Genomic DNA, 18,441 nt, shown 5'->3' on the forward strand with positions numbered 1-18,441 from the left:
AGTCACCTCTACTTTGCCCAACCGTTACCAGTGTTCTACCCACTCTAAGCTGGGAATAATATTTCCATTCTCTAAATTCCCATTGCATTATATCAGAACATGTTTCATTAAGTTTTGTACCTTTCACTAGAGCCACGTCATACATTATCTACTAGGTGTGAGCTGCCTAAGCGAAGAGAACATGCCCTGCTCATTTTTGAATTCACATAGTGCCTAGCTCAGTGCCTTGCACAAGGCTGCATGTTAAAAGTGTTTATTGGATTAATAAATAAATTAGTGCTAGTTAATTATCTGCTGGAAATACTCTCATCTAATTGTGTGAAAATCATAGGATAAATACTTTCTATGATTCTGATGACATTCTCAATTTAGTCAGAATTAAACCCTAGATCACTGAGATTCTAATATTTGTTACTTATATTTGGATTGAGAAGAGTTCATGGGGTGGGAAGGATATGAGGGCTTTTACTGGCATCAATGATTATTTCTTCAATATTTGGTTAAGAGCTGTCTCTATAAAACATATTGTAAGTAAAATATAACAGAAGTAAGATAGGAAACTATTATCATTGAGCCCACAAAGGAAAACTAAATTTGTAATTTTAGATATATTTTATCAATTGAAATATTAAAGTCATGTGGAATATTTTTTCTGGAAAATAAATATAAAAGGAAATGTAACCTTCTTGGAATAACTGAGTTTCTACTATTAATGGTAATGGTCCTTCCACGTTTAAAAGACCATTACTTCACCGGCACACACTTGATTTTTATTCTCATACTTACTAAAAGAAAATGTATGTAGTTTGGGATCCAAAAAGTAGGTTACCAGATTTTGAGCATTATAAGGTGAAAAAATTATAACCAGGTTCAATTTATTTTCTAAACTTTATTGATATCTTTACCAATTACATAGGGAAGGAAGTTAATACTTATGCGGACACATTCTCTTCCAGGTGACTGACTAGTGGCATTACGTATGATTTCACATTTAATTATAATCACATGAAAAAAATCTTTTGAGGACTGTCCCAGTAGCATAGTGGTTAAGTTCGCACACTCTGCTGCTTTAACTGTCTGAGGTTTGCCAGTTCAGATCCCAGGTGCAGACATACACACCACCCATCAAGCCATGCTGTGGCAGCATCCCACATACAAAGTAGAGGAAGATTGGTATGGATGTTAGCTCAGTGAGAATCTTCCTTAAGCAAAAAGAGGAAGATTGGCAACAGATGTTAGCTCAGGGCCAATCTTCCTCATCAATAAAAAAAAAATTCTTTGTCTCTATTTTATAAATAAGTAACTGAAGCTTAGATACATTTCTAAGATTAAACAGCTAGTAACATTTGGAATTAGAGCCTAATTATATCTGAATCTATACTCCATTTTCTTTTTACTTCCAGAGATTCAGTGATGTGCTAGTAAATATTTCCCAGCTGGCTGGGGGTGGGCTGGTCTGATTTACCGCATTTGCTAATGTTCATGTTACAGATACTCTTGTTTTGACTGGTTTCAAGCTATCAACACTATCTCAGTGAAGATGGAGTTTCACAGAAAATTTAATTCTTGGGTGCTAGTAACAATCACCTCCACACCACTGCAAAAAATGATTCTATAATAGGCAGCTAAAGTATCAGCACAGTGTCACAGAGAAGAGATCAATCGTTCCAGCTGCTAATGCTGAGTCAAGACAGAAAGAAATGGCATTCTAGGAGTTTGGAAAAACAGGAAACAGTGGGCAGACAAGGTGAAATCAAGAATTTCCAGTGGTTAGATACTGGGAAAGAATAAGAGATTACAAATGAGAAAATTTATAAAATTCTTTTTATCTTCAGCACATATTTTCCCATGTCTGATTATGAGATCTTTAACTATCATGTGAATTATATTCCCCAAATAACATAGTTTTTAATTGCAAAAAATTGGAAACAACTCCAATGCTTATCATTAATGGGATGTATACATAATGGTAAAATATTCATACAATGGAATACTATACAAGAGTGGAAAAGAATGAACTACTGTTACCCAAGTGAGTGTGGATGAAAGTCAAGAACATTAACGTGGAATAACAATAAAATGGTCACAGAAAAATGCCAAGAGGATTCCATTTAAATGAAGTTTTTTTAAAAACAGGCAAAATTAATCAATATATCATTTAGTAATATATACACAGAGAGTAAATGACATTACAAATAGTCAAAGAAATGGTTAACAGTAGTGAGTGGGGCTCTCTGCAGGGGCAGAGAAGGGGACGGCAGTTGTTTGCAGCATTGAAGATAATTCTTCATGTTGGTAAGGTTCTATTTCTTGACCTCAGGTCAGTATAGAGTTGTTGAATTTTCTTCGTTCTTCCGTCTTGCTTATGTGTTCACACATGTTCTAGGGATGCAAATGATTTACAGGAGTATTTTGAAAATTCAATAGCAATTTTAGTCATAAATCATAGAAAGTACTCAAAATTATTACATTATTAGCTGCTTGGGGTGGATGCACGGTGTCTGGACATGCAAACATGAGTGAAATAGGTGCTATATAAGACTTGGGAGGATTTTGTTTTGCTCACTTCTATTGTTGGTGATTACAGTAGTCAAACACGTAGAAAACACTTAACGATTGTCAGGTCTGATCACCTTCACATTTGGCTATTTGATCAACATATTTGGTATAAAAATGTATTGATACAACATTAAAGTAAGAGCAGTCAAGTCTAAAAACAAACCAAATTCAAAATAGAAGATCAAGAATCAGAATGATTTGAGATAGTTCGAAAAAAAGAGGAATGTAAACATTCTAGTGAAAAGGAAAGTATTTGGGAAATTTAGGAATTCATTTATATTAAAAACATGTAGTATAGTAGAGTTAGAAGAATATTGGAATATATGCTGAGATATATTAAATTCAACACCAGATGTCAATGTACTAAAAATGAGATTTTGTGCCTCTAAGATAGTAGCTTTATAAAATCACATGTAATTATATATAAGTCTAAAGTAGTGCTAAAATAAATCAAGAAGGAAAACACTTAACAGCAACATGTGTAATAACAAGTACAGAAGAGATTTTTTATTGACAGCTAAATGGACTATACAGGACTCATCATAATACAACAGATAATTTGCAATAATGGCGGCTTCATTGTCTAATACAATAACCAAGTATTTATTCATTTGTTATTATGCAACAGATTCTCAACCTTACACAATGTAGAGAGGGCTCACATTTAAGAACTGACGATTTTTACACAAAAAAGGGATTTTAATACTAATGTTGAACTAGATATTTTGACTGAATGCTATTAATTAAGGCTGAGGGCACATACAGAAGGATTTGTAGGCAAAGTAATGTTGCTTTGTCTTAAAAATTTATGTAGTATTTTTCTCATGAAAAATTAAGCTAAGATTTTTGACATTGTAAAGAAAATATATCACCCAGTATGTCACCAAATATCATAACTAAAACAAGCATTTTTCAGTCTTTTTGTTTTCTTTAAAATGAGGTTTAAAGATTTTAATCATGGAATAATGTATTTTGGGGACCTACTTACTGCACCTAATATAAACGAAGAATGTGCCTGTGAATATCTTTGGGTATATCATGTTCCTTTTAAAGACTGTTTCCTTTGGATAAGTTTTTACAAGTAGAATTACTATTTCCAAGGATCTACGTATCTTTAGACCCTGTTACAAATTGCTGATCCAAAAGATTTTTACTAATTCTTCATGACATTAGAAATATAAGTGTGGGGCCGGCCCAGTGGCGCAGCGGTTAAGTGCGCACGTTCTTCTTTGGCGGCCCAGGGTTCCCCGGTTCAGATCCCGGGTGCGGACATGGCACCACCTGGCAAGCCATGCTGTGGTAGGCGTCCCACATATAAAGTAGAGGAAGATGGGCACGATGTTAGCTCAGGGCCAATCTTCCTCAGCAAAGACAGGAGGATTGGCAGCAGTTAGCTCAGGGCTAATCTTCCTCAAAAAGAAAAAAAAAAGAAATATAAGTGTGTCATTTTAAATCTTATTAAATAGAATTGTTTTACTTTCTGAACAATACTTATTTGTTTGATATGGTGCTGCATTAAAGACTGATTTGCAACCTTATTTCCAGAGACATTAAAAATACTTTCAAAAGTGTGTTGACTGATTAGATTTCCTCTTTTATGCATTATTTGGTTATGTTCTTTTCCAATTTATTTGTGTTTTACTTAGAAATTTTGTAAGCTTTGCACAAGAAATAAAGAAATCTGACTGGTTTGCTAACGTATTTACAGAGAGAAATGGGAAAGAGTAAGATTGATCATTTTAACAAATGGACTAAGTTTATTGGTTTCTAAATTACTAACCAATTAAACCAATCTCATATAATGAATAATCCATTTCATGTCTATTGATTTAGAATGATAGCAAAATGCCATTAAAGTTAATGCCATAAGAATAATATAAAAGTTAGGATGTTAGGCCACTATTGTATTTTTTAGACAACAAAAGATGACAGACAGTAGAGGATAGTGGAGTGGAAATGAAGACGAGGGAAGTTACTCCTTTAAAAATTACTAAAATGCCCTATTAAGCTCTTCTGAACACCAAGAATAGAATATGAGAAGAAAAAAAATCACTTATGACGGTAAAATAAAGATCATTCCTAATGTATGCTTCCCAACACAATATGACTGCCTTCATTTTATAACCATATACTCTCAAAGAGAAAGAAAGTGACTTTTCAAAGAGAGGATAATGCTGAGGAAAACTAAATCGTGGCTGGTTGGCAAGTCAGAATTTTGCAGAATCAGATCTATAATAATTCTATCTTTTCTAAATTATGGTGAAACACTTAAAAAATTATACTATAATTGTATTATATTGTAATATAATAATTATATTGTATTATATCAAAAATTGACTTCAGCTGTTCTTTGAGTGTTGTTTTCTTTTGCACCCAATTTAATTTGAGTCACTGTTAAAAAATTATAGACTGGAAAACCTCAAACAGTCCCCCTACTGCTTCAAGAGGATACGAATGACAACTATTGCTAATTCTTATCCTTATTTGCCTACTCTTACAAATTGCTGGAAAAGAAGGCTCTATATTTACAGTAGAGATCTCTGATTTTCTTACAGAGGAAAAAAAAAAGAAACTGATGGCAAAATTGACAGTCCTATGAATATTACTGACAAAAACGTGAACAAACTGCATACACAGCTATGCTGATGATGCTGTAGTTGTGCATAAGATGCACCGTAATCAGTAGAATATAGCTGTTTTCCTCATAGATTATAGAGCAAGATATAGATAAACATTTTGTCAGGCAACAAGCCAGTGCATCTGGTTGTTGACTGCATTGTCCCAGCATGGAAGTCAGTTTTCTGTATTTTTTTTCAGCACTGTGTCAAAGTCTTTGTTTTTCCATAGTGAAGATAAATTTCATGAATGACTTTCACTGTTTACATCTATCCAAAGTCAAAGCAACTTATTGAAAATTCAAAAATGTAGCCAACTACCCAGATGTGTGGTTTATGCAGTGTCAGGTTTTCTTAAACAATTACTCTGCTGATCCCAATGTAGAAATTTTTAAATATATAGAAAATATAAATACAAGAATAAAAATAATCTGTCATCTCATTACTGAAAGTCTTTTACTACTAATGTGTTGAAATATTTCCTTTGAAGCTTTACACATGTGATTTGACATGTATTTGATATGCCAGTTTTGTCTAATCTATATTTTTAAATATAAATAGCTTGATATCATGATATACTTCCTACAAAAAATACAATACTGTTTAATATTTTTATAGTGTTATATATTTCATATTCGTTTATAGTGTTCGTGGTCTGTAGTTAAACTCAAGGAGACATCTAACTAGTCTATACACTTCAATGAGTAGATGAAAATTTCTCTTTTATAGCAGTTTCCTTTACTAAAGTCAAGTGGTAGACATATTTGGATAACGTTCATGCATTCATCCAGTTCTTCAGTCAGGAATGATTTTTTCTAATTCTCCAAATTTGGGCTTTTAATCACTTCAGCTATAATAAATCTAACTCTTTTTAATATTATACCATCATTTAACCTGTTAGGATTTTTGGAGTCTTCTTTCTAAAGTTAGGTTATGAAAATTTGGATTCAGGTGAATAAAAAACCTAAATTTTGCATGATTACCTTAATCATCCATTGAAAGTTAAATATTTTAAGTCTGGATCCACAAATTCACATCTATGTTTTGCACTGTACTTTTATGCCATAATGGATTAATATTCAAACAATTGAGCAATAACTCATATTTTTTTTAGTAGTGGAAATCACATGAGAGCCTTATAAACTGAAATTAGAGGGAATTTTGAAATGTGAATTATCCCAATTTCAGTTTGTGTGTGTGTTTCTAAAGAGTTGTCTTTGAGACTTTGTGAATCATTGGATGAACCAGGGAAATTATTTTGTGGTGACCCATTAATTAGTACCCTCCTTCTTGGTACACTCTGTGAAGAAAGGAGAAATAAAATAAGGGAAAAGTAATATTATCAATAAAGACTGAGTTGCCTAGTATGAGAACCAAATTCATCTGTTAACTGAATCCCACGGTTAGAGTGAACTACTCACGTGTTCACTGACAACTTTGGAGCAGAGCTACCCAAACTGAAGGACCTGCCCTAGTAATAGTGTTGATCTGATATAAGAAAGAACTCCTGCTTCAGGCAAACAGCTTTGTTCCAAAAGGAAAACTGCAGAACTGAGTTTCATACAAGCAATCATTTTCTCTGAAATAAACTACTAATATTAAAATTCTCCATGCACCATGAGGAGAGAATGATTAAAATGATAGAGGTGAATAGTCCTACACCAGTGAGATATTCTCCACTTGGAAAGAAACATAAAGTGAGAGTAAGCATCCCCCTAAAAAAACCATATAAACACACACATAAACACTATTTAGCATGAACATATTCCTTTGTATTAAAATTTTTAAAATTACCATTCTAAGAACAATGTGCCATTAAAATGCGGGAGGCACAGTTCACTTCACCAATTCTCCCAAAATGTTGATGATTTCGGAGGAGAGTCAGTTTTCAACTGCATTTATTTCTTTCCTTCAGCAGATATTTTCTACTTATTAGTAATTCTTGGCAGAGTCATTTACCTAATGTGCCTTGTAGTTACTTTCTTCTCTGTTTAGGTAGACGCTTTGGTGAAACAAAATTAAACTTTTTCCCTGAAATAATGAAGCAGTTTGGAATTATGCACTCTTCAATTTCATAATCTTTTAAATCTAAGGCCATTATATTTTTATCTATTTTTAAGATACTACTTATGTATTCCTTTGAGAAAGCATCTTGATTCTCACTTCAGTTATTTGTGATTTAAATTTGCATATTATCTTTCTTCTGAAAAGCTTATGGCATTGAATAAAAACACTTTCAACTTTCATTAAACATCTGTCACAATCCAGTGCTAACAAAGCAGCGGGGAAGCTTTACAACAATAACTGGAGAAATATGATGGGAAAAGGAAAATAATAAATAGTAATAACAAGAAATCTATTATACCATCACTCAGGGCCCTTTGATCCAGCTGCAAAATAATTTCTAATTTTACATTAAATGTATTAATTATACATAATCCATTTTCTAGGCAAATAGTTGATTTTTGAACATGACATGCATCTTCTTACCTCAGCAACTTTGTTGAATCATTTGTTTGAAATGCTTACCCATTTGTGTACTAACATTCATGAGTTGAGAATTTACCATTCATCTTTCAGTATTGAGATAAAAAAATCAGTTGTTGAGGCGGGCAAGTGGAGATACAGTGTTTGAATCTTTATGAATACCTCCATTAACAGAGATTGAGCAATTTGGCTAACAAAATGAGATACCTGCAGACAACAATTGCAGAAGGTTGAGTGAAAAGTATTCCTCAAAAGCAAGAAGACCTGTATGGCAACAACAACAATTTGTGAGGAAAAAGAGGAAAGGCCAAAGGAACTCTCCATTCTGACAGCAAGAGAACTCTGAAACCTTGTTAATGAGTTATGGCTACCACACTGAGGGTCCCTGCTTGAATGGAAATCTCAACTAAATAATCTAGGAACACTGTCAAAACTAGGGAAGAGCTTATCAAACTTCTGTTCACAGGCAAATACAAGAGGACTGTGGAAAGGTAAAAAAAATGCCAAAATGTTCTGTAACAGAAGGAAGTCTTAAGTTAATCAAATGAAGCTCCTTTCTAGAATAAAAACCAGCACTGAGAAGAAATTGTTCAGAGCAGAAGTTATATCAAAGAGTTCAGGAACATTGGTGAAGGGAATTAGAAGAGATATTTATTATAAGATACAAAAGAATCATGATCAGGATAAGAGGCAATAAAGGCTTAGGAGAAACACATACTAGAAAGCATATACAAAATTTAAGCTAATAATTACAAACAAGATAACAGAATTTAAGAATGTAATCAAGTTATAAATAGAAAAACATAATTAGAATTCAAAAAATCCAGAAATCAGTTTTTTTTTAAAAGAAAAATTTAAAAAGAGAGCTGATACTATGCAGGAAAAGGTTAGAAATGAGAAAAATATTTAAGATTAACCTAGAAAACACAAAAGGTGAATAAATGCCACAAATAACGTCACAAAATAAATAGAAGATGGAAAGAAGAAAAAAATAGAATAAAGAAGATATAAAGGAAAGGATTTTAAAATGTGAAAATGTGATAGTTAAAGAAGATAGGCAACAAAGGTCCAACATGCAGATAACTGGAGTCCCCACAGAATAAAATCAAAGCACCGGAACAGAACAAATACTAAAATTTATAATTAAGGTATACACTCTGAGATAAAACATAACTTGAACTTATATGTTAAGATGTCATAAGACATAACTAGGAAAAATATCCCAAATCAGCCAATACCAAGACATATTCTAGTAATTCTGTTAAACTGGAATAAAATTTCAGAGATAAAAAAAGACATACTCACTTAAAAGAAGAAGAAAATCAAATTAGCATCAGATATTTCTATAGCAACGCTTAATGCCAGGAGATGATAGAGTAAAATTTTAGCCTGCACAAGGAAAGCCAATTCACTTGTGAGTTTTATATCTAAGAATATTGACTTTGAAGTATAATGGCTGTAAGCAAACTGCCACACACATGCAAAATGTTCAGGGTATGCTCTCATGACCCTTTTCAGATATCAAATAATGAGTGAGCTTCAGACAAGTAAAATGAATAGATAGTCATCAGCATACAGCTTGTGTTGAACAATGAAAATAAATTCAACTGTAGAACTCAGCCTAATTGATGGACTTAAGGAAGATGTTGTATTAAATTGTAGTGATATATTTTGACAACATAGATATAGGATAACACAAATTGGTAGAGAGTGAGAAGAGAATATGAAATATAAAATAAACTTGGTGATTTCCTGTGTTTACTGAAAGGAAAATTATGTTTGTTCAAATTAGGTGCTGTGGGTAAAGGAGGAAACAGATATAAACATATTCAGAATATTTGAAGTAGGAAATCATTATATACACAAAAAAGGAAAAAGAAAAAGAAGACGAGATATTTTATCAGCATGCTCATGTAAACACAGCCTTTTAGGCAAAACTACAAGATTCCCTACATATTAATGTATATATGTAAGAAGTAAAGAGAAGGAAGAGATTGGGTCACATTGTAAAAATCTCTCTTTTTCTCTCTCTCTCTGATAATATTTGGGTTGAATATATTTGGTGAAATCAAATACTATAAGAAAAACATCAATTTGTCTAACAAAAATTCCAACAGTATGCTGTGAGTCAAAGAACTCAAAGATATTTCAAAAAGATTAAAAGAGTAGAAAGGACAAATACTGGACAGATTCAAATTAAAAAGTGAAAGGGTCAATACCACGATATTTGACAGAATAGAACTCAAACCAAAAAAAAAAAAATAAAGATAAGAACCCACATTCGTATGCTAATATTGTAAAATAGAATATATATTAATATCTACACATATGGCAACACAGCAAAACATCCATGCAGTATATACTACAGGAGCTCCAAGGAAAAATTAGATCAAGTAAATAAAAAATAGGTATAAAGATCTAGTTTTTAAAAGTCAGAGGTTATAGCTTTGATTTTAAAATATTCTTCCACTCTAATATAAGGATAGAAAGATATGACATTCCCTATAGGCATTGCTTGTTCTATATCCCACATATTTTGATAATGTGTCTTTTATTATTGTACAGTGTAGATCGCACTACATTTCATTGTCCATGCATGCGTTTTTCCCTATTTTCATTAATTAGTTTTATTAATGTTCAAGAATTGAGACCTTAGATACATTTTGCAATTTCTCATGTAATTCTTTTGTGGCAAAAGAACATATTTTGTATGAGCTCAATCCTTTTAAGTTGATTGATGCTTTTTTTATGTCTTAGGATGTGATCTAGCATACCGTCTGTATTGTATAAACTGTTTCTTGATAAAAAAATATATATATATATTATTGGGTCTTAGTCTTATATTCAATTTTATAATCTCAGCCTTCATGTAGAGTGTTTACTTCATTTATGTTTAGTGTAATTATATACTGTGAGTGCATACACATTGTACCTCCTCCTGCTTGGATTCTTTTTCTTCCATCTGTTCTTTGCTCCATTATTACTACTTTATTGCCTTTTTTTTGGTATTGATTGAGAAATATTTTAGTATTCCATTTTATCTCCTCCATTACATTTTTACCTCTACCTCTTTATATTCTTACCTCACTTCTTTCTCTAAGAAGTAAAGTAGTGATGATTATTTTATCCTATTCTGTCTTTAACTAATATTATATTGATTTATAGACGCTATAAGAACTTTAAGCAGTATAATTCAATTAAACTCTATCACATCCATTGTGTTATTTCCATATATTTTGCTTCTGTCAATACATTTATCTATTTATTATGAATCTCAAAATATATTTTATTTTCATTTTAATCAGTTAAAACAAATAATAATTTTACATTTACTTACATATTTTTCCCTTTCCCAGTGTTCCTCATTCCTTCCTCTAGATCGAGTTTCCACCTGGTATCAATTCTCTTCTGCTTAACTTGCTTTATCATTTTTAAAGTTCTTGTTTGCTAATTCCAAAATGTGATTCTGCTTTTTTAGCCATATTTTCTCTTGACCACTGGTCACGTTGTCCTGCCTCTGTACATGCCTCAAAATTTTTGATATGTCAACTCATTTTTTATTGAAAGACAGATATATATAAAATATTGCTAGAGTCTGAAGGATAAGCAGATTGATTATATCTTCCAATAGGCTATGAGAGTGGTAACCCCTCACCTTAATGAAAATAGGGAATGAATTTGAGAATAGAATGCACTTTCTAAGCCTCATTCTATGGTTTCGTTATACCCTCTTCTTGGGTCCCAACCCAGCATGGTCCCAACTGAAAGCCTGAGGTGTCTTCTATAGTCCCTCCTCCATGGCTGGTCCTGAATTTCATTTTTTTCTTTTTAGCATCATGACACTGCCAGACACTTTGCTCTGCTTCTCAGTGGCTTCCCATTGGGTTCCTTGCTTCTTGTCTTATCTAGCTTAACAAGACTTCAAATATGTCAGACACAACCACAGTGCCGTTTGAGTCCCTCAAATGCTAGCTTCCATGGAAGTTCTGAATTCCAAATTTTATGTCCCTACGTTCATGAAATTTCTGAAATGTGTCCTGTCTTTGCTTCTGCTTAGTAGTACTATTTATCATGATCCTGAGTGCTAAGGATAATCAAATGCTTTGAGAGGAAAATCTCCATACAAAATGTCAGTTCAAATGGATAAGACTTGTTCAGGAATATATAAGGGAAAACCATGAGGATGACATTGCAGCTGTTCAAGGTAAAGACATCACCTAGCTTGGTGGAAAGTGGTGGAAACAAAGAATAAACGTTGGTTGAATATATCGTTGAAACTTGTTAGGGGATTTGATCATGGATAAGGGTGGTAATAAAGAGGGAAGTGTAAAGGATGACTTTTAGGCTTTTGACTTGCACATGTAGAAAGATGTGTTTGAAATGACAGGTAAAAGGAATGCCGCAAGAGAGTACCGTTTGAAAGGAAGACAATGAGTTCAATTAAATGTAAAATTTTAGATGCCTAAGAAACATCCAAAAGAAACATTAAGTAGTTAGGTCAAAATATACATGTGGGATTTTAAGGAGGATTGTGAATTGAAGAAATATAGGTGGTGAAATGGACTAGAGATACATAATGATAGGAGCAAGACAAATAGACCTTGGGACAAGGCTTGAGGAATTCAATGATTTAATGACCTGTTAGATAGCATGAATCTAAAAAGGAGACTGAAAGGAAAGTGCCCCCAGAGAAGGAGAGCTGTGCCACGGAAGTCAAGGCCAGCAGATATTTCAAGATACGAGAAATGAGAGCTGATAGTAAATGCTGCTGAGGAATTAAGGCCATTGTTTCTTAATTGTGTATAACGAATACTCTTCTACCTGCAGCACAGAGCTATTGAGAGAACCAGTGGGATGAAATACATACAATGGATTTCTAACCCATCATATGCTATATGATAACTGTGTATTATTAGTTAAAAGATTTGGTGACGGAAGCTAGATTTGATTTCTTTCATTCTTGCAACGTTCTAGAGAATGGAGCATATGAGATCTAAAACAAAAACTCTAGCCCACCAGCATTTTAAGTGAAAAATCATTCAAGTATGAACTAGGCCAAGTAGGGAGTGAGATTGGAAAGAGTTATTAAGAGACTGGTTTGGATTGGAGGATAAGGAAATGGAGTGGGGAAATCTAGGATGATCTTCAGGTTTCTGTTTAAGGAAGTATAATAGAGAATGAAAGGATAGTAACAGTGCAGAGATGGAAAACGAGAAAAGCTTCTTACTGTACAGGGCGTTGCCAATAATTCAAAAACAAAGTGATAAACAGGTAAAGGATATTACAGTCAATTGACCAATGAATTTCTAAACAACTAAACACTAATCTTGTATTCCTTAATACTGGGCAAATGTGCAAATATCTGCAGGTCAAGTACAATCTGGGGAAAAGGACATCTATCAGTAGAGATTCTGTTTTATCTCGTTTTGCTAATCATGATATATGGAGAGCTTTATGATAGTGGAAGGAATAGCAAAATGTGTGAATGTAAAAGATCACTTTCCTATGTCAGGTATACTCCTATGCATTATAATGCCACTCCTTACCAGCTACACTTTTGTCTATATAGCACAGAAAAAAAGAAATGAATAACGTTGAATTCTATTTCTAAGCAAAACCATTTAGAAAACACGAGCATCAAAATAACTGTGATACACCTGCAATGCAGGTTTTTTTTTTCCTTGCAATTTGGCTATCCTGAATGAAATTTCTTTCCTATGTTTATATTAGCTCACTCTTATGCCTCATGGCAAAACAAGTGCTGATAAAACAATATCACATATAATATTTGCAGTTATTTGAAAATAGTTTTCTGGAGGCTGTGCTGACATATTGAAATTCACTTTATTTAAAATCCAGCATTATGCTTTAAAAATAAATTCAAAGCCTAGATTCTTGTACCAAATTATCAGTTATGTATATAGATAGTATAATTTTAATTATTTTTATTATTTTGTCTTCTATTGCTGACCAATGCAGAAATGCAATTCTTATGTTTACAAAAACACCTGAAATAGAAAATATGATTGATACTTATTTAAATATTATTATATGGGAAATAATTACTTATTAGATCCAGGGAATGGATTAATTTTGATTTCTCTTGCACATGAGTCATTTTTACCTAGTTATTACCTTTTTCCTCATAGATTCATTTTTATGCATTTATATTTTCTATCATTAATTTTTCAAACTTGATGCCTTGTGCTGGTAGACATCACACATTCATACAAACACACTTATGAAATAGAGGCTAATGTAGAACCTTAAATAAATGGATAAGGGTATTTTCAACAGGGACTATGTGAAGTTCATATTTATTGGTATTTCTCTCAACAAAAAAGATAAAGTACAGCTCTTTGAAAGAAGCCAAATAATTAAGCCTAGAAAAAAGGAGACAAATTTCTTTTTGCCATTAACACATATTGTTAAAAAATCTAAATTCTGAACATATATGTGCCCCCAATTCCTGTTTTAAGAAGTAAAAGTGGTAAAAAATGAATGGAAAATTCTAATAGCAAAATACCATTAGTCGTATTTTGAAGTGTTTGTATATTGACCAGCAATTGATAGATTGTTAAGAACTCTGAATACATATTGCAATGATAAAAGCATAATTTTCCTGTGTTTTACGATCGTGAATAGCCCATAACAACTCAAGAATAATAAAAAAGGGATCCAGCATTTCTGTTACATTTTTTCATTTTTTTGTCAATATTTATGTTGATTTAAAGTAGTTGTTTATTTCCAAAAATTCCTTTAAGAATGCATCTCTTGGTTACTTCTAGTTTTTGAGTCTCTGGTGTCTCTAAATTACCAAATAAATGACTTTTTATAAATTCCTTATAAGTTAGTCATTACGTCAAAACATTATTTGTACCAATTGATTTAATTCTGCACTATGAAATGTTTGTTTAAACTAATTTAATTCACTGTGATCTAACTCAGAAAATTAAAGGATCCTCGACTCCCATTAGTAACGTGTTTGCAACTATTTTTTAAAGAGTTATCAATATGCTGTTAACAAAAAGCAGCTGTAGGAAGCCATAAGTTGTACAGTTCTCCCGTTAGCCACATGAGAGGACTGCACTTCCCCTTGGAGTTGATAAAATGGCTTGAATTGGCCAACAAAACACAAATGGAAGTGTCATGTGTCACTTGCAGGTGGAGGCATGTAACTGCCATTGCAAACTATTTCAGTGATCTCCCTGTCCAGGTAACCACGGCAGCCTGTTCCCTAAATAAATATGTAGAGCAGTGACCCTTAATGGTCTTCAAGGGGCATAGAGTGAAAGAAAACATTGACATTAAACCTTTGCAATCAGATGGCATTAGTTACTGCAGCATAACAGAGCTACCCTGACAATACAAAGCCCACAAGGAAATGGTAACATGTTAACTATGCTCCATTTGGTGAAACAGTGTCTGAGACGGAACGAACTTTACAAATCACAAAGACTGTGATATGTAATCAAGTGACAATCTGATTTGAGTTGGTTCAATTTAGTCATTTCTTATTCTATATGCGACAGGTTAGAGGACTATATATTTAATTGATGTAAGAAAGTCATCATATTAAAAGCAAAGCTTGATCTGTGAGAATTTGCAGATGCTACATATACATATGATCCAACACACAGCGCACCAAAGCTAGTTGTGTTTCTAAAAGGCCTTGGGCTAACATATTGTACCGTATGTTTTATAAGAATTTTCCCTATGGTTAGACATAGTTTTTCCTAGTTAGCCTTGTATTTTGATGCATATAAAGGGTACTGATAAACATACCATTTTCCAAATGCCAAAGTGTTAATAGTTCAAAAGGAAATTGGTTCCAGAATTTTTCTTAAATGTAGAATGACCATTTAACATAAGTCGTACATTGCCAGTTTATACATGTTACATAGGTGTAATTATTAAAAACACCCTTCTCACTCTCAAATTTGCCCAGGTTTGAACAATAAACTATATAGTCACTCTATTAGAATATGTATGACTATATGAAGTTTATTATAACAAGTGAAAGATAGTAGCATGCTGAGATTTGCAAAGATTAATTAAAATGAGATATGAAGGCCACATTCATACTCCCATCATAATATACTTTCTATGAAGGCAGGGCATTAACACTCTATCATTAACATCCATTACAATATCTAATAATTAATGAGTGCTCAAAACATGTATAGTGGTTTCGTGGATGATAATGCAAGGTGAGATGGCTAATATATTAATGGAAGATTTAAGTTCAAAAAGATTGTAACGGGTGGGAACCAGTTGACTGAAACCAAAATCATATATAGAAACTCTGGGTTTTTTTTCAAAAATAATTTTGCAAAAACACAACAGAAAATGTTTTTATATGTAAAAACATACAGAAAATTTTAGGATTTTAAAAATATATTAACTTATTAACTTCATACTTCCAAACTGTAATCATTTTTGAGACTCTGGAAGAAAATAGGATGATTTATTTTATAATTTGCATAATATGAAGTTATATTAATCGCAAGGAAAATCCTACTCTAGTCTGCCCTGAATGCACATGTCTGCTTTATGGTTTAGCTTAGGGGTTTAATGATTTAGAAGAAGAGAGCCTCTGAGATTGTAGAGGATATTTTTAAACCAGCTCAGCATTTGCTAAGGGAATTGAGACTATTTAGCATGGAGAAGAGAATACTTAACGGGTTATAATAATTGTTTGCAAATATTTGGAATACTGTAATATATAGGAGAGTGTTCAGATTTTGTTTATCTCCAGAGGGCAGAAATAAGACCAAACCAATAAGTGAAAGTTTTGAGGAGGCAATTTTCAGCCCTATGTTAGAAGAATTTGCCAGAAACGAGAACTCTGACAGTGCAACGAGCTGCTTCAGAAAGCATGGAATGCCATACGTTAGAGATGTCCATCTTTCAGGAATAGGAGTTATTTCTCCCTTGGCAGGAAAGGTTGGACATTTAAGATCCTTTGTAGCCTTCAAATTCCATGTATTTATTATATCATTATATCATACTGAGAGGTATTGATTGAATGAATTATGAATGTACTGATATGATTAAAACAAGAATTAGAACTCTTAGGCCATTCAAACCCAAGGGTACAGTCAATGCATTAGAGAAATTACTACAGTTATGACAGAATTGTCTATCCTTTGATCTCCACAGAATAGCTAGAATGCCAGAACTCCAATGTTTATCTTTCTCTGGCAGGATCGTGAGGAGTGGTTCACAACTTTTCTTCCGGGACTGTTAGGCCTTCTGTCTTTTCTCATCTGTCACACTGATGTCACAACAATAATGTCACTTCTTCCAAATTAGTAAAGATCTGGGTGCTCCTTTCCATTATTTGTCTGCCTGTTTATCTTTCTCAGGCAGAGGATTTTCTCACAACTTTGTGAAAACTTTCGCACCACCGTCAAGTCATTCTGATAGAAATCAAAGTTTAACGGTGACACCATTGTATTTGCTTGTTACCCTTACTCTGAGAGGGAAGGGCATTCTTCCACATTTTATTTTCTCTTGTTTTTTCTAAATCGATAACAGTCTCCTCGACTTTTTAAGTTATTTTTACAAGATCCACAGTGTTTTATGTTCTGTTTTTTTTGTTTTGTTTTGTTTTTCCTGAGGAAGCTTCACCCTGAGCTAACATCTGTTGCCAATCTTCCTCTTTTCACTTGAGGAAACTTCACCCTGAGCTAACATCTATGCCAATCTTCCTCTATTTTGTCTGTGGGTTGCTGCCACAGCATGGCCACAGATAAGTAGTGTAGGTCCACGCCCGGGATCCAAACCTGGGCTGCTGAAGTGGAGCATGCTGAACTTACGCACTAGGCAATGAGGCTGGCCCCATATGTTCTGGTTTCTAAATTAACGTCCTCTTTCAGCTTAAAACATTCTTCTCTAATTCATAAATTAACATGTTTCCTGCAAGTATGGTTTGCAAGACAATCAGGGTAATGCTACATTAAGAAAACGTAAAAAAGCTGTCATTCCCAATGATACTTTTCCATCTGCACACTGTTCAAGGAGAGAAAATACCTGTCCTCTCATTTGCTTCAACCTTTTATTCTAACTGTTCCAATTTACCCTACCTGTTCCATAAAGTCTTTTTCATTTATTCAGTGAAGATTGCAGGACATACCTATTGTCTTCTTGGCCCAGCACCGTCCTTTGTCTTCATAGGAACTGCGCACAGCTACTACCACATCCACCCAGTTACTGTGGGGCTGAGGGTGAGGGCAGGATTGTAGCCACGACTGCTTCAAGATGAATCAGTTCTTGCTTAGAGACCAGTTGGTAATGAGAGAAGGAGAAAGAGAAGAAAGAAATGGAACAAGAAGGCAAGCATGCTGACGGGGCTTCAAGTTCCTAGTTCTAGTCACTTCTGAGGTCCAAAGACGTTCCTGCTACACATAATCCTAAATTCAGGAGTTCTAACCTGACTTAGATTCCATCAGCCAATAAATTCCCTTTTACTAATGCTAGTATGAGTGATGTCTCTGGTTACTGAAAACCAACAGATTAATAACTAATATGAAAATGTATGCACTTGGTTAGGCTAGTTCCTGTGGTTTCTTCCAAGTGTTAATTAACTTAATTATATATTTGACACAATTCGTTACTAGTGTTTGGTTATACTTTGTTTCAATTGTCTTCTTCTTAACATATTTTGAGCCAAAACTCAGGAACCCCACTTTCTTTCTAGCAGACACATTTGACACCGACACTAGACAGGTTAAGAGGAACCCTAGAACTAAGGCTGAGTCTCTGGCTCTCTCAGCCA

General features: G+C 33.4%; 1 long non-coding RNA gene across 1 annotated transcript in view; it reads right to left on the reverse strand.

Moving 5' to 3' along the window:
* Window positions 1-869: 869 nt before the first annotated feature.
* The window catches only part of LOC138921654 (uncharacterized), a 49,445-nt gene continuing 31,873 nt past the window's right edge, over window positions 870-18,441 (reverse strand). The window contains exon 3 of the long non-coding RNA XR_011434398.1: window positions 870-2,382. This is a non-coding gene — a long non-coding RNA (uncharacterized lncRNA). The remainder of the gene's footprint in view (window positions 2,383-18,441) is intronic.

This window comes from Equus caballus, chromosome 31, assembly GCF_041296265.1.
Source record: "Equus caballus isolate H_3958 breed thoroughbred chromosome 31, TB-T2T, whole genome shotgun sequence".
Classification (NCBI taxonomy): Eukaryota; Metazoa; Chordata; class Mammalia; order Perissodactyla; family Equidae; genus Equus; species Equus caballus.